The sequence below is a fragment of the Phaseolus vulgaris genome, chromosome 3, assembly GCF_000499845.2.
Source record: "Phaseolus vulgaris cultivar G19833 chromosome 3, P. vulgaris v2.0, whole genome shotgun sequence".
NCBI lineage: Eukaryota > Viridiplantae > Streptophyta > Magnoliopsida > Fabales > Fabaceae > Phaseolus > Phaseolus vulgaris.
Window position 1 is genome coordinate 28,350,348 of NC_023757.2, and position 19,874 is coordinate 28,370,221.

Sequence of the window (19,874 nt, forward strand, 5' to 3'; positions counted from 1 at the left end):
AACTAAATTATTTATTCATCATTTACATTTTCATTTTCCATCTCATTAAATTAATATAAATAATAACATACGGAGATTTAATATTAATGTTAACATTATACTTTTTAAATTATAAATAATCATATCGCAAATTTATTGATTTTTATAATAATAACTCGTATCCCTCACGGTTTCTAACTTATTAATTCCGTAACTTCACATAAATAAAGTAAGATAGATTTATGTTTTGCAATAAATCTTTATTTATCTTTTTTAACTCAAAGTTTCAACTTAAAAAAAAATCAAAATAAATTAATATTATTAAATATAATAGAAATCGATGGTTTGATCAAGTAAATTTTTAAAATCTTTCAAACTAAAAACTTGAGTGGCTCCATGCCAATATTTCATAACAATAATAAATCGGTTTAAGATTTCATTCCGTCATGTAAATCCATAATTTGGTTCTTTATCAATTTTAAATAATCACCATAATAATTTATTTATTTATTTTTAATCTCTTCATTAATAATTTTGTTAACTAATTAATTCTTCAAAGATGCATTATTTTGTGGCCTCGCTTCAATTTTCTATTGAAGAAATTTGAGAATTGTGTTCCCTACTTATTTTAGTTAACTTATGATTCTTTTTACTGAAGTAAACTTATTTACAACACTTCAATTATAGTTTAAATTATATTAAAACTTACTGATTAATATATATATATATATATATATATATTCAAAAGTAATTTTAAAACTAACTTTATAACGACTTCATTAAACAATTTAAAATTTATAACTCTAAATTCTTCTAGATCATAATTGAACCAAGAATCAATCTATAATACAAATAGAAGGCACATCCAGGATAAGTTCTAAAAGAAATTAAAAAATAAAAAAATTAAAATTTTAACTAAAAATAGCAAACTGAAATTCATTCTGGGAGTGACAAGTGACACGCTGTAGAACTTACACGTGTCACAAACTCTCATTTTATTATCACCCACATTTTCTCTCTCCTCTCCCTTCTCTTTCTTTTATTTTGGTTTCTCTCATTTACTCTCTCACTTCTATTTCGTTGCCTTTTCGTTTCTCTCAAGCATTCTCATTTGTTGGGTTTATTCTTCTCTGGACACATTTCGCTGGATTTCCAATGTATGTTCAAGCACCAAGATGAAATCTTTCCCTTCCTCCTCATGGTTGTTTCCATTGTTCAAGTTTTTTTCTTATTAAATCGTTAATGGAGTTTTTTTTTTGGGCTACTTAGGGTTTGGACTTCCTCTCAAAGATATCTCCTTTTTTGTTGTTAAACTTCCGTTTTAAACTTTTTTACACCTTTTTTCCATTTATATTTCATTTTCTGCAGCAACTGGTAGTGAAATGGATTTTCGTTCATATCCATCGTATGTTCAAGCAGCAAGGTGAAATCTTTTCCTTCCTTTGTCCTCATGGTTGTTCTCATTGTTCATTTTTTTGCTGATTTAATTGTTAATGGAGTTTTTTTTTTTGGCTACTTAGGGTTTGGACTTCCACTCAAAGAGATCTCCTTTTTGTTGTTAAACTTTCTTTGTAACCGGTAGTGGAAGTGGAATGGATTTTCGTTCATATCCATCATATGTTCAAGCACCAAGGTGAAATCTTTTCCTTACTTTGCCCTCATGGTTGTTTTCATTGTTCATTTTTTTTGCTGATTTAATCGTTAATGGATTTTTTTTTGGGCTACTTAGGTTTTGGACTTCCCCTCAAAGAGATCTCCTTTTTGTTGTTAAACTTTCTTTGTAAAAAATTTTACACCTTTTTTCCATCTACATTTCAGTTTGTGCAGCAACCGGTAGTGGAAGTGGAATGGATTTTCGTTCATATCCATCGTATGTTTAAGCACCAAGGTGAAATCTTTTCCTTCGTCTGTTCGTCTGTCCTTATGGTTGTTTTCATTGTTCATTTTTTTGCTGATTTAATCGTTAATGGAGTTTTTTTTGGGTTACTTAGGGTTTGGACTTCCCCTCAAAGAGATTTCCCTTTTGTTGTTAAACTTTCTTTGTAAAAATTTTACACCTTTTTTCCATATATATTTCAGTTTGTGCAGCAACCGGTAGTGGAAGTGAAATGAATTTTCGTTCATATCCATCGTATGTTCAAGCACCAAGGTGAAACCTTTTCCTTCCTCTGTCCTCATGGTTGTTTTCATTGTTCATTTTTTTGCTAATTTAATCGTTAATGGAGTTTTTTTTTGGGCAATTTAGGGTTTGGACTTCCACTCAAAGAGATCTCCTTTTTGTTGTTAAACTTTCTTTGTAAAATTTTTTACACCTTTTTTCCATCTATATATCAGTTTGTGCAGAAACCTGTAGTGGAAGTGGAATGGATTTTCGTTCATATCCATCGTATGTTCAAGCATCAAGGTGAAATCTTTTCCTTTCTCTGTTCTCATGGTTATTTTTATTGTTCATTTTTTTTGTTGATAAAATCGTTAATGGAGTTTTTTTTTGGCTACTTGGGTTTGGACTTCCTCTCAAAGATGTGCAACAACCGGTAGTAGAATGACTACTTATTATGTCCCTTATTTGATAACTCTTTTAAGTTTACTTTGTTTAAGGCAAAATCGACTTCTTTTGTTACTTCATATTACTTCATTACTGCATTTATACATGTGTTTATTTGCTTTTAGGATCTTCCTTTTGCTTTTGCAAATTATATTCGGGAAAACAGGTTAAAGTATGTTGTCCTTCATCGACATAATAGTGAAGTAAATTGCAAAATTCTGATAAGGCCACCTCCCAAAGCTTCTATTAAATTTGGTTGTGGATGGAGGGAATTTTGTCAGATCCATGCACTTTGTGAACACCACAAATTGATCTTTGATAGTGGAGTAACCCCAATTCATATGATGGTGTTGTTAGTGTTGTGAAAATTCAAGATTGTATTCTTCTGAATTTAATTTTCCAAGGACAATGTTCTGAGTATAGAGATTCAATTACTATTATAGAGTTATGTAATTTGTAAATTGTTGTAATGTCCACTAGAGAAAAATAATTTTGTTTACTTTATTTTAGTTATCAAGTTTTGTTTAAATACATGGTCAAATTATGTAATTTCATATTAAATATTATTATGGAATGTTATTTTGTATTTTTATTTGAATGTGTTACTTTATAGTTTACTTTGAAAAGAGACATGAAATGTGTGTTATTTTTTTATAATAATGTGTTGGCATAAATAAGTTAAACTTCATAAAAAGTTATTCTTCAATTTAATGTATTTAATTATATTTAATGTATTTAATTTTATTATTAATGTATTCTTCAGAAAAACTTTAACGTTAATATTATTCGCATTATATTATTCTTCAAAATTCAAATTCAATTTTGTGTTTAATATTTGCGAATAGTTATTATGATTCTATATTATTAATATTAAAATTTCATAATGTATCCATATTAATATTAATATTAATATTCAAAATTTACAATTTCAAGATCATTAATTACTTTTCTGATTCATATCTTCTTTTTTCTATCTTCTTCTGCTACACACTTATTTCCAATTCCAAGATTATTATAATTATTATTAATCTTCAAATATTTAATTTTTCAGATTTTCAAATTTTAAAATTTCAACAACATTAATTACCTTTCTGATTCATATAAAATGTCCAATATTACTATTATTTAGCATTTGATTCAAATTCCTAAATAAATACAAAATTTAAATGATTTAATGTTTTACACAAATAAAAGTTATTTTAATTTATAAAATTTAATTGAAAATTTATAAATATCAAATACCATTCAATAAATGAAATTTTTCAGTCATTTAGATTTTTCAACTCATGAATAGTTTACTCATTGTGGTTTCCCTGTACTTCATTTATTGTGTTTTTTTTAGTTCCATGTAAAGCTCATTCATTCTATTTTATATCCTCAAAACAGTCCATTGAATGGAAGTGATTCTTTTTGTTGGATAAAGAAGCTGTTTTTATGTTCATCCAATACACCATAAAACCTTTATTTTTGTTTTGGTTTGTTTTCTTAATAGTCAAGGTAGGACCACAGGTGTGTGGTTAACAATGAGGCTGAATGGGGATAAAGGTTTCATCTTTTGTCTTTTTCTAGAGAAAGTGTTAAGAAAGTTTGTATTTTTAATGTATTCAAGTCAAAAATATGTTTGTTTCTTCATTTTCATGTTTGCACACGATGTGTTGATAAAATTTTCATTTTTACACAAATATCCCATTTGGTTCAAAACACTTTCTCTAAAATTTTAAGATTTGACATTCCCATTTTCTACTTTCAGTAAACTTAGATCTGATTTTAAACCTTTACCCACGTGTGTTGCATTGTTTTTTTTGTTTCTATTACCTTCTTGGCTTAAGTCATTAATGTTGTTTTGTGCTCTTTGTATCAAAGTTGTTCTCTTCTTTGATTTTTTTGCCTTTTTCATGAATCTGTCAACCCCACCGCTACTTTCAAAGGTTTGTATATTCATTTTCCTGTTTTGCAAAGGAAGTATTAAAAAGTTATCATTTTTTCAAATATCATTTTGTACATATTTGATTTTATACTTCTACGTCTTTCTTTCATTTGGTTCTTGTGTTTTTATTACCCGATTATGTTAAGTCATTATCTCACTTTTTCTCCTCTTTGATTTCTTTACGGTTTCAGTAATTTTTGATCGACACTGCTACTTTTATAGCTTTGTTTATTGATTTTCATGTTTTCAAACTGATTCCTCAGTATATCAAGCATTAAGGAAAGATTTTTTCCTTCTTTCGTCCGCATGGAAAAGCAAGAGTGTATGGTTATATGAAATTGGTAAGATTTCTCTGTTACGATTTCACCTTTTTCTGTCTATGTTCTGCATCTGTGTATTCTGGCAATTTGTGTATTATTTCAGAGATTTCAAAGCAAGGGTTCTTTTTTGTGCTAAACAAGAATCCTCTTTTGCAAATGTCCTAAGCAAACCTACCTAAAATTCCATTTATTTGCATAGTAGGGTTTTCAGATCATGCTAGGAATTTAAAAAATGTTGTACTTTCTTTTCAAATGTTTTCTTTATGCAACCTGACTTTTAAAAGTCAAACAACAAGTTCATTAATCGCAATGCTGAAAGTAGAAACTTTTTTTTTTCAATCTAAAAGCAAAATTGTTTGCACGTTTTAAAGTTTCGATTTTTTATATGCTCAATCTCTTCTGTATGAAACCTGAGATGCTTAACTTCATTTTTGTTATTCATTGAACATTTAAAAACTTAAGTTTTTTGTCATTACCTATATATTTATTTAATGTTATTTATGATTATTTTTGTCTTATGACATATTTGAACTAAATTCATCTTTGTTCTTAGCTAAAACTATATCCCATTTGAAAATTGGAATGTTTGTTTTTGTCTCACAATACTGTTATACTTTATTATGTAAAATTGTTTTTTTGATATTTTTGAAAATAATTTTGTACCACTTCCTCAGTATATATATACGTATATTGGTATGTTTTGTGTTTCACATTGACCATTGCATTCTACATTTTCCTTTTACTCAAAGGTCACCCTTACAATGTTTGTGTTAAGACAAAATACAAATTGTGTCAAAGATGTTAATCCACAAAGTGAAAATTGGATCCTGATAGCAAGGGTTATACGTCTGTGGTTTGTTTCTGATTTCATGAAAACAAAAGTTTCCATTCTCCATTGAAATGGTGATACAAGACAAAGATGTAAAATACTTTATCATTTTCTTTTATATTTTTTTGTACTACAGTTTAATGTAATTTTTATTAATCATGCTTAATGTTTGTTGCTATCTTTCAGGGTGATAGAATTCATGTTTTCGTTAGAAGAACTCTAATTTATAAATTTCAAAATGATATTTTTGAGGATAAAGTTTATTCCTTCAATTTCTTTAGTGTGTCTACTAATTCAGGATCTTATCGCACTACCTGTCATCAATACAAAATAAATTTCCAGTTTGGAACCAAAGTAACATGTGTTGGTAATGATCTGGTTTCATGTGCAATACCTCATTACACACCAATTTTTGTGTTAAAGGCGCCTGGTTTTGATACGGATTACTTAGTCGGTTGGTAATATTATTTTACTTGAACAGATTTCTTTCGACATGTGTTTAAATGAATATGTTTGTACAGATGTTATTGGAATATTAACTGGTGTGGAAACTGAAAGAGAGTTGAATAGACCAGGGTCAACAACTAAGTTAAATGCAATTTCTATTGAAACTGATGGATAAGCTAATATTTTGTACCACAACGAATCCAAAATACGTTTTCTTACAATTGTAATTTTAACTTACAACAGCTACCGCATTGAGTGTACTTTATTTGGTAACTATGTTGGTGAGCTCAATGCATTTCTATCATCTGGAGAGGTGGAAAATATTGTCATCAGTGTGCACTTTGCTAAAGTAAAGATTTTCCAGGGTATGTGAAGTGATGAATTTCTAATTTATTTAAATTTTTTTATTTGATCATTGTATTTACATGATATTTGTTATAAAACAATGCATTATATTTTAATGTAGACAAGGTTTTTCTACAAAATTGCTTGGACTGTACGAAAATAATATATAATATACAGTTCAAAGATGCAACCGAACTCAAGAAAAGGTTAGTTTAATACATTCTTATTCGATACTTAAAATGTATGAACCTTTCTAACCACAACTTTTACATGTGTAGGATGATTGAAAGTATAGATTCTCCTACACAGGGACTCAGTCAATTGTGTGATTCCGAAAAACAGAATGCTGAGGATGAATTCATCAGCTTCATTCATAGAAATACTATTTAAGGCCTGAAAGATTGCAAAGAGGTATTACTAATGTTTTTTAACAGTTTATTGAAATGAATTATTAATATTTTAAGATCATTTTTTTTTCTTTTTACAGGAAAGCACTTTTGTTATCTTAACTAAAATAAAACATATTGTAGCTGATGACGATTGGTGGTACACAACTTGCTTATGCGGTAAAAATGTTTACCCTGATTCCAAAATGTTTTTTTGTGAGAAATATAACAAACATGTTATCAAAGTCCAACAGAGGTAGTGTTTGTACTTGCCTGAATTTATTTTTAATTACATATTCCTTAATACTTATTACTTATTGTATTATTATATTAATTATTTATTATTAATTTTAATTATTATTTTGTTAATAATTAACTATTAATTAATTATTAATTATATTAATTAAATTATAGATAGAATTTGTAAACCTTTATGTATTTTATATTTCAGGTATAAGTTGAAGTTGCGAGTGATTGATGAAACAAATTCCACTACTTTCGTTCTATTTGACATGGATTCCACTGAAGAGATGGTAAAAGTTTATGCTAGAGGTCTGTTTACAACAGTTAACATTCGTAGGGAGGTATGTTTTTTCTTTCTTTATGAAATTCCTATTTTTTCATAGTTTTTTTAGTTATTTGAGTATTTTTATGGTTTTAAAATGGATAGAATGGACACGTGGATCGTGCATTCACCATCGAGTTTGAAAATGAACTGGATGAGGAATGGACCCTCAACGACAGTCAAGGAAATATTCATATAGTATATTATAACAAAGATATACTTTGTCCCCAAAATTTGTATGGATGGTCTAGTTTGAGTGATTTTTATGGGTTTAAAGGTCACCACAATATATTGTTTCGTTACGTGGGTAATAACTCCTTCAATATAACTGTTTTTATGTGGGAGTTATGTGAAATGGTTATAAGAAATTTTCTAAAGGATGTTCAAGGGAGGGAGCCGCTCAACAATGGCCCCTTTATACATTTTGGCTTAAAGTTGAGTTCAAAACAGGTCTATGGAGGATATCTGGTCAGTTTACCATCCTTTCTTTTTAAATGGTTATTGATATATTCTATTTCTTTTATCAACTAATTATTAACTAATAATTTGGTTATTGTTTAAGGATCTACCTTCTCCTTTTGCTGAATATGTTCGTAGAGGGAAGTTCAAGAAGGTTACTCTACATGGATGGCTACAAGATGTGGAAAGCAACATTTTCAAGTCTAGGTTTCCTTCCAGAAGCGTTACACTCTATAACAGGTGGAAACAATTTTGTCGTATTCATTCTATCCGTGAAGATGACAAAATTATATTTGAATGTTATAACAAGAAGCCCTCTTCTGATATTAGGGTTCTACTACTGATGATGAGTCACTACAAAAGACTTAGTGTATAATTATATTTCTTAAGCTTTTAGGATAATCAGTTATTGTTTTGAATTATATTAGTTTTTTTAAGTTATTTTATTTTGCAAGTATTGCTTCCTTTTGCTAGGAAGCATCAAGTTTCCATTTTGAGGAAACAAAAACAGTTTATTTGGTTTACTCTTTATTTTTATTTTATTGTGGTTATGTTTACTTATCTCATTTTATTTCTTTGTATTTATTGTTTAGGGTTCCAATATTTGCATTATGTCAAAGTAATAACATATAAGGAAGTCCCGTTCCTGACCATGCACCGTAAAAATTGGCGTCAAAACAAACAGTCAAAACAAAGCTAGCGTGAACAATATATTGTACACACTTACTCTTCAAAACAGTACATACTCTTATGGCTGAAAATATTTGTTCTTTTACAGTACTCCCTGAAGTTCAATCATTCAGCTTTCAAGAGCAACTGAAGCAAAATATTAATAAAAGAAATATGATTGTTAGCCTTTCTCAAACAAATTCTAATGTATCAGGTACAACAACTACAACATATATTTAGATTTTTAAGTGTCATATATACATACATATAGATATAGATATATATTTAAAAATTAGGTTCAGAAAACAAGTTCATAGTTTATTATGATGTAAGAATGAATGAACTCTCAACACAATTTATGGTAAAAATATATAAAAAAATAAATGGTATGTTATAGTTCTTAATAGATTTAGTGTCTGTGTATGATTTGACCTATTGTTTTACATGGGTTTTATTTTCCAGAGAATCAAAATCCAAACACAACATGCATATCTGAATCCAACAATGGTAAGCAAAACTTTAAGTATATTGTTTACTTCAAAGTACAGTATGTTATTTATTTATGATTTTCTTTATAATTTCTTTTTTTTAGTTCTCGCCGCTGATAATGGAAAATATGCCAGAAGAAAAAGAAAAAATATATTCTATGAACTGCGCAACAGAAAAGTCAAAACAACAGGTAGTGAAACATAATTACCTTTTTTTATCATTAATAATACTACATGTCAAAATTTATCCATGTATTATTATTTTGAAACATGTTAATCCAAATGGAATACACTTAACTCATATAATTCTATGAACTTAATTTTAATGGTATGTAATTCTTTTATTATATATATTTAAAAATTAGGTTCATAAAATAAGTTAATAATCAGTTATGATGTAAGAGTGAATGAACTCTCAACACAATTTATGGTAAAAATATATAAAAAAATAGATGGTATGTTATAGTTTTTAACGACTTTAGTGTCTGTATATAATTTTACTTATTATTTTACATGAGTTTTATTTTTCAGAGAATCAAAATCCAAACACAACATGCATATCTGAATCCAACAATGGTAAGCATAACTTTAAGAATATTCTTTACTTCAAAAGTATTGTATCTTATTTATATATGATTTTCTTTGTAATTTTTTTTTTTTAGTTCTCGATGCTGATAATGGAAAATATGCCAGAAGAAAAAAAAGAAATATATTATATGAACTGCGCAACAAAGAAGTTAAAACAAAAGGTAGTGAAACCTAATTACCTTATATATATATATATTTAAATTTATATTTATTTTTGAAATAAAATTAACATTATTTTTCAATTGATATTGAATGTGTAAAACCAATTCAAATTAATTTTCAATTGATATCAAATGTGTAAAAGAAATACATAGTAATTTGTCATTCGTTTACCTTATTTATCACTCATTCTGACTTTTTGTTGTAGGTGAAAGTACTCCTAACTCATGTCACGATTTTGATTCTCCAGCATCACGAATTATGATAATAAATATCTCTGTTTATGAGAAGCTTACTCCCAACAATCAATTAATGCACTTAACAACCAAAGTATTGTCATCAATGGGTATGTTAGTAATTGAGAACTGCTTCAAGGTTAGTGAAAACGTATTATAAATTATATTCATTATAATTTAGACTAATACTACATCAATAAACATTTTAATTTTTATATATATTGTTTTTGTGGAATCATTTTTTTTATATTAATCAGATGTTGCCAAATCTGCAAAGGCAAAGAGGAAAAACTTCATTTATGATCAGCGAAAAAAGGTTGATAAAAGAAGAGGTAGTAACAATGACATTTTATTTCATTTAACTCTCACAGTATGTCATTCAATGAAATTTCTAATTATAGTACTAAAGTCAACTCTTATGCCTCATTTTTTTTTGTAGGTCAAACTATTGTGAACTCAAGTAAGCAATTTTTGTGTCAAACTTCTCAAAATACAAGCATAAATGATTTTGTCTATGTAAACCTGACTCTTAACAATGAATTCAACACCATGCATTCAATTACAAAAGTATTGTCATTAATGGGTACAATTAGTAATGAAGAATTTGGGCTTACAGTGCAGGTTCATGGTTAGTTCTTAATGGATCATTCACATGGTTTGATTACAATTATAGTATTATTACAAATATACAGACAGTTTAGATTTATTAATTATAGTACTAATTTATGTTTTACTATATTTTTTCTTAATCAGCTGGAATCATTAAGTAATAATAATTATCATATATATATATATATATATATATATATATATATGGTTCAAACACAATGAAATGTTAAAGTTCGAAAGATTAACTTTAATGTAAAAGAATTTATAAGTTCTTATATAGTGATTGTTAATTGATTTATCTTATTGTATCACTCATTGAAACTTTTTTGTTGTAGGTCAAAGTACTCTTAAATCAAGTCAGGATTTTGCTTCTCAGACATTTGGAATTACAGGCTCAAATTTCCTTTTTTCTCACAACCTTACTCCTAACAATGACTTAAACATGATGCATTCTACTACCAAAGCAATGTCATCAATGCAAACAATTACTCATGGAGACATTAGCCTCACTCAACGTCTTCATGGTTAGTTTACAATCCATTATTCGTTATAGTTGATTACAATATATAGCAATAACACATTTGAATTTTATTTCTTTTTTTTTTTGGAAACTATTTTTTTTGTTTGTATTTGTGCACATTTTGGGAAAGATGCAAAAGGGTGATCAAGGTAGAGGTAGTAGAAATATAAACTGAAACATTATTCATTTTCGTACATTTATTCCTTCAATAATGACTTATAAAATAATTTATCATTCAAATGAAAATTCATTTAATGAAAGACACTTTTTTTAACCTAAATCATTGTGTTTCTCAATCAGTGACCCCTAAGAATCATTTGAACGTGATGGATACAACTTCTCAACATTGTCATGTTTACAAACAATCTGTACTACCCCTAAATTTCAATGTTAGTTCAGGAAACCAATGTAAATTATTTTTCGTTATTCTTTTATGACAAGTAAATTTCAAAATCATACTAATGGTTTTACTACTACTTAATTGCTGTTTTTGAACATATTTTGTCCAAGTAATCCAGTTGCAGGGAGTGTAGGGTATGTAGTTAGTAACACACTAAACTTACATAACAAGTTTCGTACATACAGTGTTCAAATCCTTGACTCAGTGACTAAGAGATTGAATTTTGACAAAGATGTGCAAAATGAAGAAAATAATGGTACTAAAAATTGTTAATTTATAATTTTTTTTTTAATTTTTTAACAACCACTTTCTTTTATTATTTTTTGTTTCAGATGACACCACAAAAGTTTATAGTTCTGAATTATATTCAAAAGCTGAAAATGAAGGTGCATATCTTTAACTCTAACTTCTTCACTTCTTCATGCAAACTAAATCAATTTATCTCAGAAAAGTAATAGATCACCTTTCTTAATTTTCTGAAAATAGATATTGTTGAATTTGGACAACCTACTATTCAATGTGAATATTGCTTGGGCGAGGTGTGGTATGAAGAAAGATCTCAGAAATCTTAGACTTATGTTAACGTTGATTTTTCTATTTGTTGTCAAAAGGAAAAAGTACAACTCCCTTTCCTACAAGAACCTCCTAAATTGCTGTTAGGGTTATTAAATAGGCAAGATAGTCAAAGTCAACACTATCTACAAAATATTAGAACTTACAATAGTATGTTTTCATTTACTTCAATTGGAGGGAATTTTCATTCTTTGATAAATGATGGATATGGACCTCCTCAATTTATTTTGCATGGACAAAACTATCATAGGCTTGGAAGCTTGCTCCCGGATAGTGGATCATATCCTAAGTTTGCACAACTTTAAATATATGACACTCAAAATGAAGTGTCAAATAGATTATCTCACTTTGGGTATGTGTTATATTCAGTTACTTTATTGATTTACTTTCTATTTATTGAATTAATTCAAAGATAATTTTTAGTGATATATTTTTAAAAATTGCATATAGGTCGAAAGTGAAACATGTGAAGTTTGACAAATCCTTGAATGAAGATCTTACCAAGATGATTGATGACAACAATGTTTTGGCAAAAAGTTTTAGAAAGGTAAGAGATTTTGTACATAATGATGTAAAGATCCAAAAGTGTACAATACCCCTACAACAGATGAAATAACAACATGGATGTAGAGCAAGATATCATAGTGAAAAAAAGTTCAGGGCAATTGTTTAGACTTCATGAAACACATATAGCCTTGATTCTATTACAATATCGATTAATATTCCCCTTTGGAAAGGATGGCTATCAAGAACAGATTCCAATACAGAATTTTGGAAGTAAGAGCAAAGAATGTAAGAGAAGTCGTATTTCATTAAGGGAATTTATTGCATTTAGAATTCAAGAAAGAAATGTGGAGTTTGGGAATATAGTCCATTCACGTCGATTGTTTCAACAGTTTTTGGTTGATGCATATACAATGGTTGAAGCTCAAAGATTTTCGTTCATAAGGCTAAACCAAAAAACAATCCGTTGTGATATTTTGCAAGGTGTACAAGAAGCAATGAATCGAGGAGAAAAAAATTCTTCTGCAATTGGAAAGCGTATAGTTTTACCTGCATCTTTTACAAGAGGAATGAGGTATATGTTCAAAAATTGCCAAGATGCTATGGCCATTTGCAAAACATTTGGATATCCTGATTTATTTATCACTATTACCTGCAACGTAAACTGGTATGAGATACGTGACTTTGTTACGTCAAAAGGATTAACTGTTGCTGATAGGCCATACATTGTTTGTAGAGTTTTCAAGATGAAATTAGATCAAATGATGATTGACTTAAAAAAAGATGACTATTTTGGCAAAGTTAATGCAGGTAATCCACATTAACCCATATTTAACAGTTTCCTTACTATATTATTATGTATTACATTTTGAAGATTTTTTTTCATATTCTCATAGGTATGTACATTGTGGAATTTCAAAAAAGCGGTTTACCTCATGCCCACATATAATTGTGGTTGGATGGATAGAAAAATTTAAGAACTCCAACAGATATTGATGGAGTCATTTCTGCAGAATTACCGGATGCAATTTTATATCCTGAATTGTCAAAGGCAGTGGCAACCTACATGATACATGGCCCTTGTGGGGTAAGTCGAATAAGTTCACCTTGCATGATTAACGGTAGATGTTCGAAATTTTACCCCAAGAAATTTAAATTGTTGACTACTATTGATGAGGATGGATATCCATGTTATAAACGTCAAGATAATGGAACATTCATTCTTAAAAATGGAATTAAGTTGGACAATAGAAATGTTGTGCCATATAGCCCATTGCTACTACTGAGGTACCAAGCCCATGTTAACAAAATATTGCAACAAATCAAATTCAATCAAGTAGTTGTTTAAATATGTGAACAAGGGTCCAGATAGAGCCAATTTGAAAATTACTACTGCTGATAAAGACTCTACAGAGACCCCAATTATTGATGAAATTAAACAGTATTATGATTGTAGATACATATCCCCATGTGAAGCTGTGTGGAGAACTTTTGCCTTTGATATTCATCATAGATGGCTTCCAGTTCAACGATTGACTTTTCATCTATTGTACAAGCAACCAATTCTCTTTAAAGACAATGAAGACATTGATGAAATATTGAACTTCAATGAACATAAAAGAACAATTTTTTTAGCTTGGTTTGAAGCTAACAAAATTTATCCACTGGGAAAAAATTTGACTTATTGTGAATACCCTAGATATTTTGTTTGGATGGCAGACAAAAGAGAGTGGAAGCCAAGGAAAATTGGTGTTAGTATTGGAAGGTTAACATATATTCATGTAGGGTCAGGGGAATTATATTATCTGAGGTTATTGTTGAGTTATCAAAATGGTTGTTGTAACTATGATAGTATCAAAACTATTAATGGTTTCATTCACCAAACATATAAAGAGGCATGCTATGCAATGAGGCTATTGGCAGATGATAAAGAGTTTATTGATGCCATTATAAAGTCCAATGACCTTGCTTCGGGAAATTAGTTGAGAAGACTGTTTGTTACCCTTTTACTGATGAATATTATGTCTAGACCAGATGAAGTGTGGAACAAAACATGGAAGTTGTTATCAGATGACATTTTATACCAAAAAAGAAAGGAGTTTGTCCTACTAGGTATAAATTTTTTATTTCTTGGAAATTTATAATTTATAATTTATAGTTACTGTATGACATATAATTTCTTTCCTAATTCTTAGAATTGAAGATGCTCAAATACAAAATCTTTGTCTTCTACAAGTAGAAGAGTTATTAATTTCAAATGGTAAGTGTTTGAAAGACTTTCCAAGTCTGCCACAACCTATTCATTCAAATTCTTTTATTTATCAAAATAGATTCATTATTGATGAATTCAATTATGACAAAATAGAAATGTCTGAAATGCATTGTTCTCTTTTTCAATCTCTTACTTCGGAGCAAGTGGAAGTCTATGAGAATATAATGACAACAATCTTGTCAGAGGTAGGTGGTTTTTTTTTTCTTATATGGTTATGGAGGAACTGGAAAAACTTTCATGTGGAAAACTTTCTCCATTGCTATTAGATCAAAAGGGTTGATTGCGTTGAATGTAGCTTCTAGCGGTATAGCTTTTTTGTTACTTCCAGGAGGAAAAACAGCTCATTCTACCTTTTGCATTCCTTTGTTAATAAATGAAAAGTCAACCTGCAATATTCCTCAAGGAAGTCTTAGGGCCAAATTGTTGATCAAAACTAAATTAATTATATGGGATGAAGCCCCAATGATTAATAGGTTATGTTTTGAAGCCTTGGATAGAACTTTAAGGGATGTCATGAAAGCTGAAAGTGAAGAAAATGCTCTTAAACCTTTTGGTGGTAAAGTAATTGTATTGGGAGGAGACTTTCGTCAGATATTACCTGTCGTAAAAAATGGATCAAAATGACATTGTGAAGGCAACAATAAATTACTCGAAGTTATGGAAACATTGCAAAATCTTAAAACTTACAGAGAATATGAGATTAAAGAGTCATACATCAATGCAAAGTCAAACAAAAATAAAAGAGTTTTCTGATTGGATACTTCACATTGGAGATAGAGATATGGAGTTAAATGAGTTGGGACAAGGAATGATTGAAATACCGGAAGAGAATTTAATTTTAGATGTTGAACAACCTTTACTGCAGTTAGTTGAGTTTGTTTATCCCTCTTACATAAACAATGTGACATCTGATGGTTCTTTTGATGATGGTGCAATATTATGTCCTACAACAAAATGTGTGAATCAAGTGAATGATTTCATTTTATCATTAATACCAGGATCTGAAGTTACTTATTTAAGTTCGGACAGTCCTTGCGAATCTGAAGAACAAGAAATTGCTCAAGCTGAGTGGTTTACAACTAAATTTTTGAATGATATCAAATGCCACTAGTGCAAAAAGATGAAAAGGATACTCTTTATTTAGTGCGGCTTTTGCGCTACCCACTTTTGTAAAAAACGCGGTGGCATTTTTGAAATTATTTTGATTTATGAATGCGGCTATTTATATAGCTGCACTTGTAAATCAAAGCGCTTGATTTACGAATGCGGCTATTTGTATAGCCGCACTTGTAAATCAAAGCGCTTGATTTACGAATGCGGTTTTACCTTTAGCCACATCTGTAAATCCTTTTTTACCCAAAAATTTGAAGCACGCCACACACAATTCATACTTTCTTTCTCGTCTTTGCGTTTGTTTCGCGTTCGCACTCTAAGTTCGTCTCCTTCTGCTGCATTTGCATTCCATTTGTGTCAATGTAAGTTTCTTGAGCTCTCTTTCTTCCTCTTCAGCTTCACAAATATATGCATAGATGTTTTCGTTTTTCTTATATATGTTTTTTTCCTTGCATTGGTGGTCTCAAAGCACTGTTTCGTTGTTTGGCATTCGTTTTCTTACCTTGTTTGGTTTCTTGCTTTGCTCAGTACTCTTTCATTGTCTTCGTGGGTTCTTGTGGGTTTTTTGGTTTGCTCCGCCGCTGCTTCCCTGTGCGCCGTCGCTTCTGCTGCCGCCACCGTTCTTGGCGCTCCCATGACTCTTCATCAACGTTGCCTTCACACAAGTTTGACGATGTTTTAAAAATTTTTAGTTTTTTTTATTGATTTGGCATATACAAGTGCGGCTAAAACAAATAGCCGCACTTGTAAATGGTATTTATAAATGCGACTATATAGCCGCATTTGTATTTCTTGATTTACAAGTGCGTGTTGATCAAATGCGGCTATAAAGCCGCATTTATAAATTCGAAATAGTCGCACTTGTTTTATGTTTTTGCACCAGTGTGCTCTGGAAATCCCAATCATTGTGTTAAATTAAAAGTTGGAGTTCCAATAATGCTTCTAAGAAATATTGATCAAGCCAATGGACTATGCAATGGAACAAGATTACAGGTAACTCACTTGGGGAAAAATGTTATTGGTGCCAAAGTTATTACTGGGAAAAATATAGGTGATCAAATATTTATTCCGAGAATGAACTTGACTCCTTTCGAAACAGGTTTGCCATTTAAGTTTCAAAGAAGGAAATTTCCAATATCTTTGTGTTTTGCCATGACAATAAATAAAAGTCAAGGTCAAATGCTCAATAAAGTTGGTCTATATCTACCGCGTCTAATGTTTACACACAGACAATTATATGTTTCTCTTTTCAGAGTAAAATCTAAGGAAGGGTTGAAGATATTGATTTTGGATGATAATGGTATTACCACTAATTTAACTACTAACGTGGTTTACAGAGAAATATTAAAAAATGTTTGAAGTATTTACTTACAACCTTACATATGAGGTATGAAAATTCTTTAATTAATTGAAAAATATTTTTATTTCTCATATCTTTTTTGTAATATATGAACAACAATTTAAGAACTAATATACACTGTCTCTGATAGGTTTGATCATTGCTTTTGTGTGACACAAAAGTCTGTACGAACCTTATTTTATCCAAAAATATATTCATGGTCATCTTGAAAGTATGGTACGTATTCTTTATCAATTGTAGAATGTGTTAGATCCTATTATGAAATACCTTTGTCAAAGTTTGTTAATTTCATTAATGTTTTAAAGGAATTCCTTATCAGAAGAAACAATTGTGTTACATTAAAGTTCATAAATGCTGATTCTCTGACGCACTTCATGAGGATGCTTCTCTGGAGCACTTCATAAGGATTATTCTTTGAAGCACTTGATGATGTATTGCTTACTTAAATTATTAATTTACATAATTTATTCTTACTATTGCAATTTTCGTGTATCAATTTGTGTACTTAATATCCCAGGATTGTTAATAAATTGTCAAATCAGGCTCTTGAAAGGCAATGGGAAACTGTTGATTTATGGAGTGAAATTCTATTCAGGGCTACGGACTGGATGATCATATCTCATTCAAGACATTAAGGACAAATATCAAGATTGATTGAAAAGAAAGTAATTTTAATGATGAAATTTTATGTATTATTAGCACTACTTGGACAATTTTAGAGTCTATTTGTTACTCTCTACATATTAGTTAATTTCTATTCAAAATATATTTTGATGATTTGTAGAATTACTCTTTAAAATTTCTTTGTGTAATATTTTGGTTTCACGACAAGACACAATGTTTCAGGTATGCTTAATATTGGAGTTAAAACTGTTGAACCAAGTGGTGTTCAATGTTTTGAAGAATCCAAATCCTTTGAAGGATGATGTAGCCTCTGCTTTGCTTGATGATGTTGTGCTGGTTTAAGCTTTGTTCTGGGGTAGTTCAATGTTGTAATCAACCCTTAGATTAAATCTCAAAGCAATTAACATCTCAATTTTATCAAAGCAAAATGTTTTTCAAACTAAGTTGAAACAACCGATTGTTTTGTCGAAACAACCGATTGTTTACACATAGGTGTTTTGAGAAAGTTTGAAAACTGTTTTTGAATGGTGTTTTTGTTAAGTAACAAAACAACCGATTGATTCGAGGAAACAATCGATTGTTTGTTTTAAAACCATAACAGAAAAACTGTTTTCTTTGACTGAGCTTTAAATGCTTTAATAGAATACACTCCAGTCATTAAATGCTTTGACCAATCAACTTTAAATACAATTAAGAGTTTGTTAAGATTTGATAACAAACTATATTCTTAGATATATTCTGAAAAACTGTTTTAATGTTTTAAAAGAATCTTGAAACATAGTTTTGATCTAAGAGTTTTTCAAAGAGTTCTGAGATTGCAAAAGAGTTGAGAGATTGATCAAGGTGCTGAATAGGATTCTGCTTGTATTGATTTCATATTTTCATCTGTAACAAGTGTATTCTTTGTAAACTGATGAACAATTCGTTTGTGTGTGTTGCTGAGATTGGCTGTGTGTTCTTGAGGTGTTCAAGATCAGCAATCTTCGTGTTGGCCAAGGAGAGTGTGTTTCTTGAGGTGTTCAAGGTCATTCTCTTGGTTGTGGTGTAAGTGATCAAGTGGTGATTGCTTAGTGGATATCCTCAGGGTTTCTGAGAAGACTGGATGTAGCTCTAGTTTTGAGTGAACCAGTATAAACAACTGTGTACAATCTCTCTATCCCTATCTCTTTAAATTCAGTTTGTTTGTTGTTTGCTGGTATAAACAACCGATTGTTTCGAAGAAACAACCGATTGTTTTTCCTGGTATTACAATTTTGCTTGCTGTTTTGGCTAACTGAATTGCTAAATCAATTGGTTTCTGAAATAAGTTCATTCTAGCTTTGAAAAGTTTGCGAAAACCCCTTTAAACCATTCACCCCCCTCTAGTTTAAAGCCATCTTTTCTAACAAAAACAATTTCTTAGACTTCAATACATTTATATATCATATATATAAATTTTTATTATTATGTTATTTTAAACAGTTTTTATTTATTTATAACTGATATAATAATTTTTTATCCTGAATATTTTAGGTAAGTTGTTTGTTTCAATAAACACTAGCGCATAAATGCTAATCAAATGCGGCTATTTTACATTTACAAATGCGGCTATAGAGCCGCATTTGATTAACACACATTCGTAAATCAGAAAGATACAAATGCGGCTCTAGCCGCATTTGTAAATGCGATTTACGAATGCGGCTATCACCAGAGCCGCATTTGTAAATCTTGTTTTTTGATTTACAAATGCGGCTTTGGTAAATAACCGTATTTGTAAATAGTGTTTTTTTTAAAGTGCAATTTGTAATGTCCTTAAACCATATAAATTAACCTGCATAATGATCAAACCCAGTCAGACAAATACAAAAATATAGAGATATATTGAGAATCAAATCAAAATGTACATTTACAATAGTAATCAAACATAATAAAACCTACACTATTGATTAACTATGGTAGAGTTATAAAAATTTATGAA

The 19,874-nt window shown here is 29.6% G+C and overlaps 1 pseudogene; it reads left to right on the forward strand.

The window, feature by feature from the left end:
- The first annotated feature begins 5,532 nt into the window (after positions 1-5,532).
- LOC137805498 (uncharacterized) lies at positions 5,533-17,349 on the forward strand (annotated as a pseudogene).
- Positions 17,350-19,874: the final 2,525 nt, after the last annotated feature.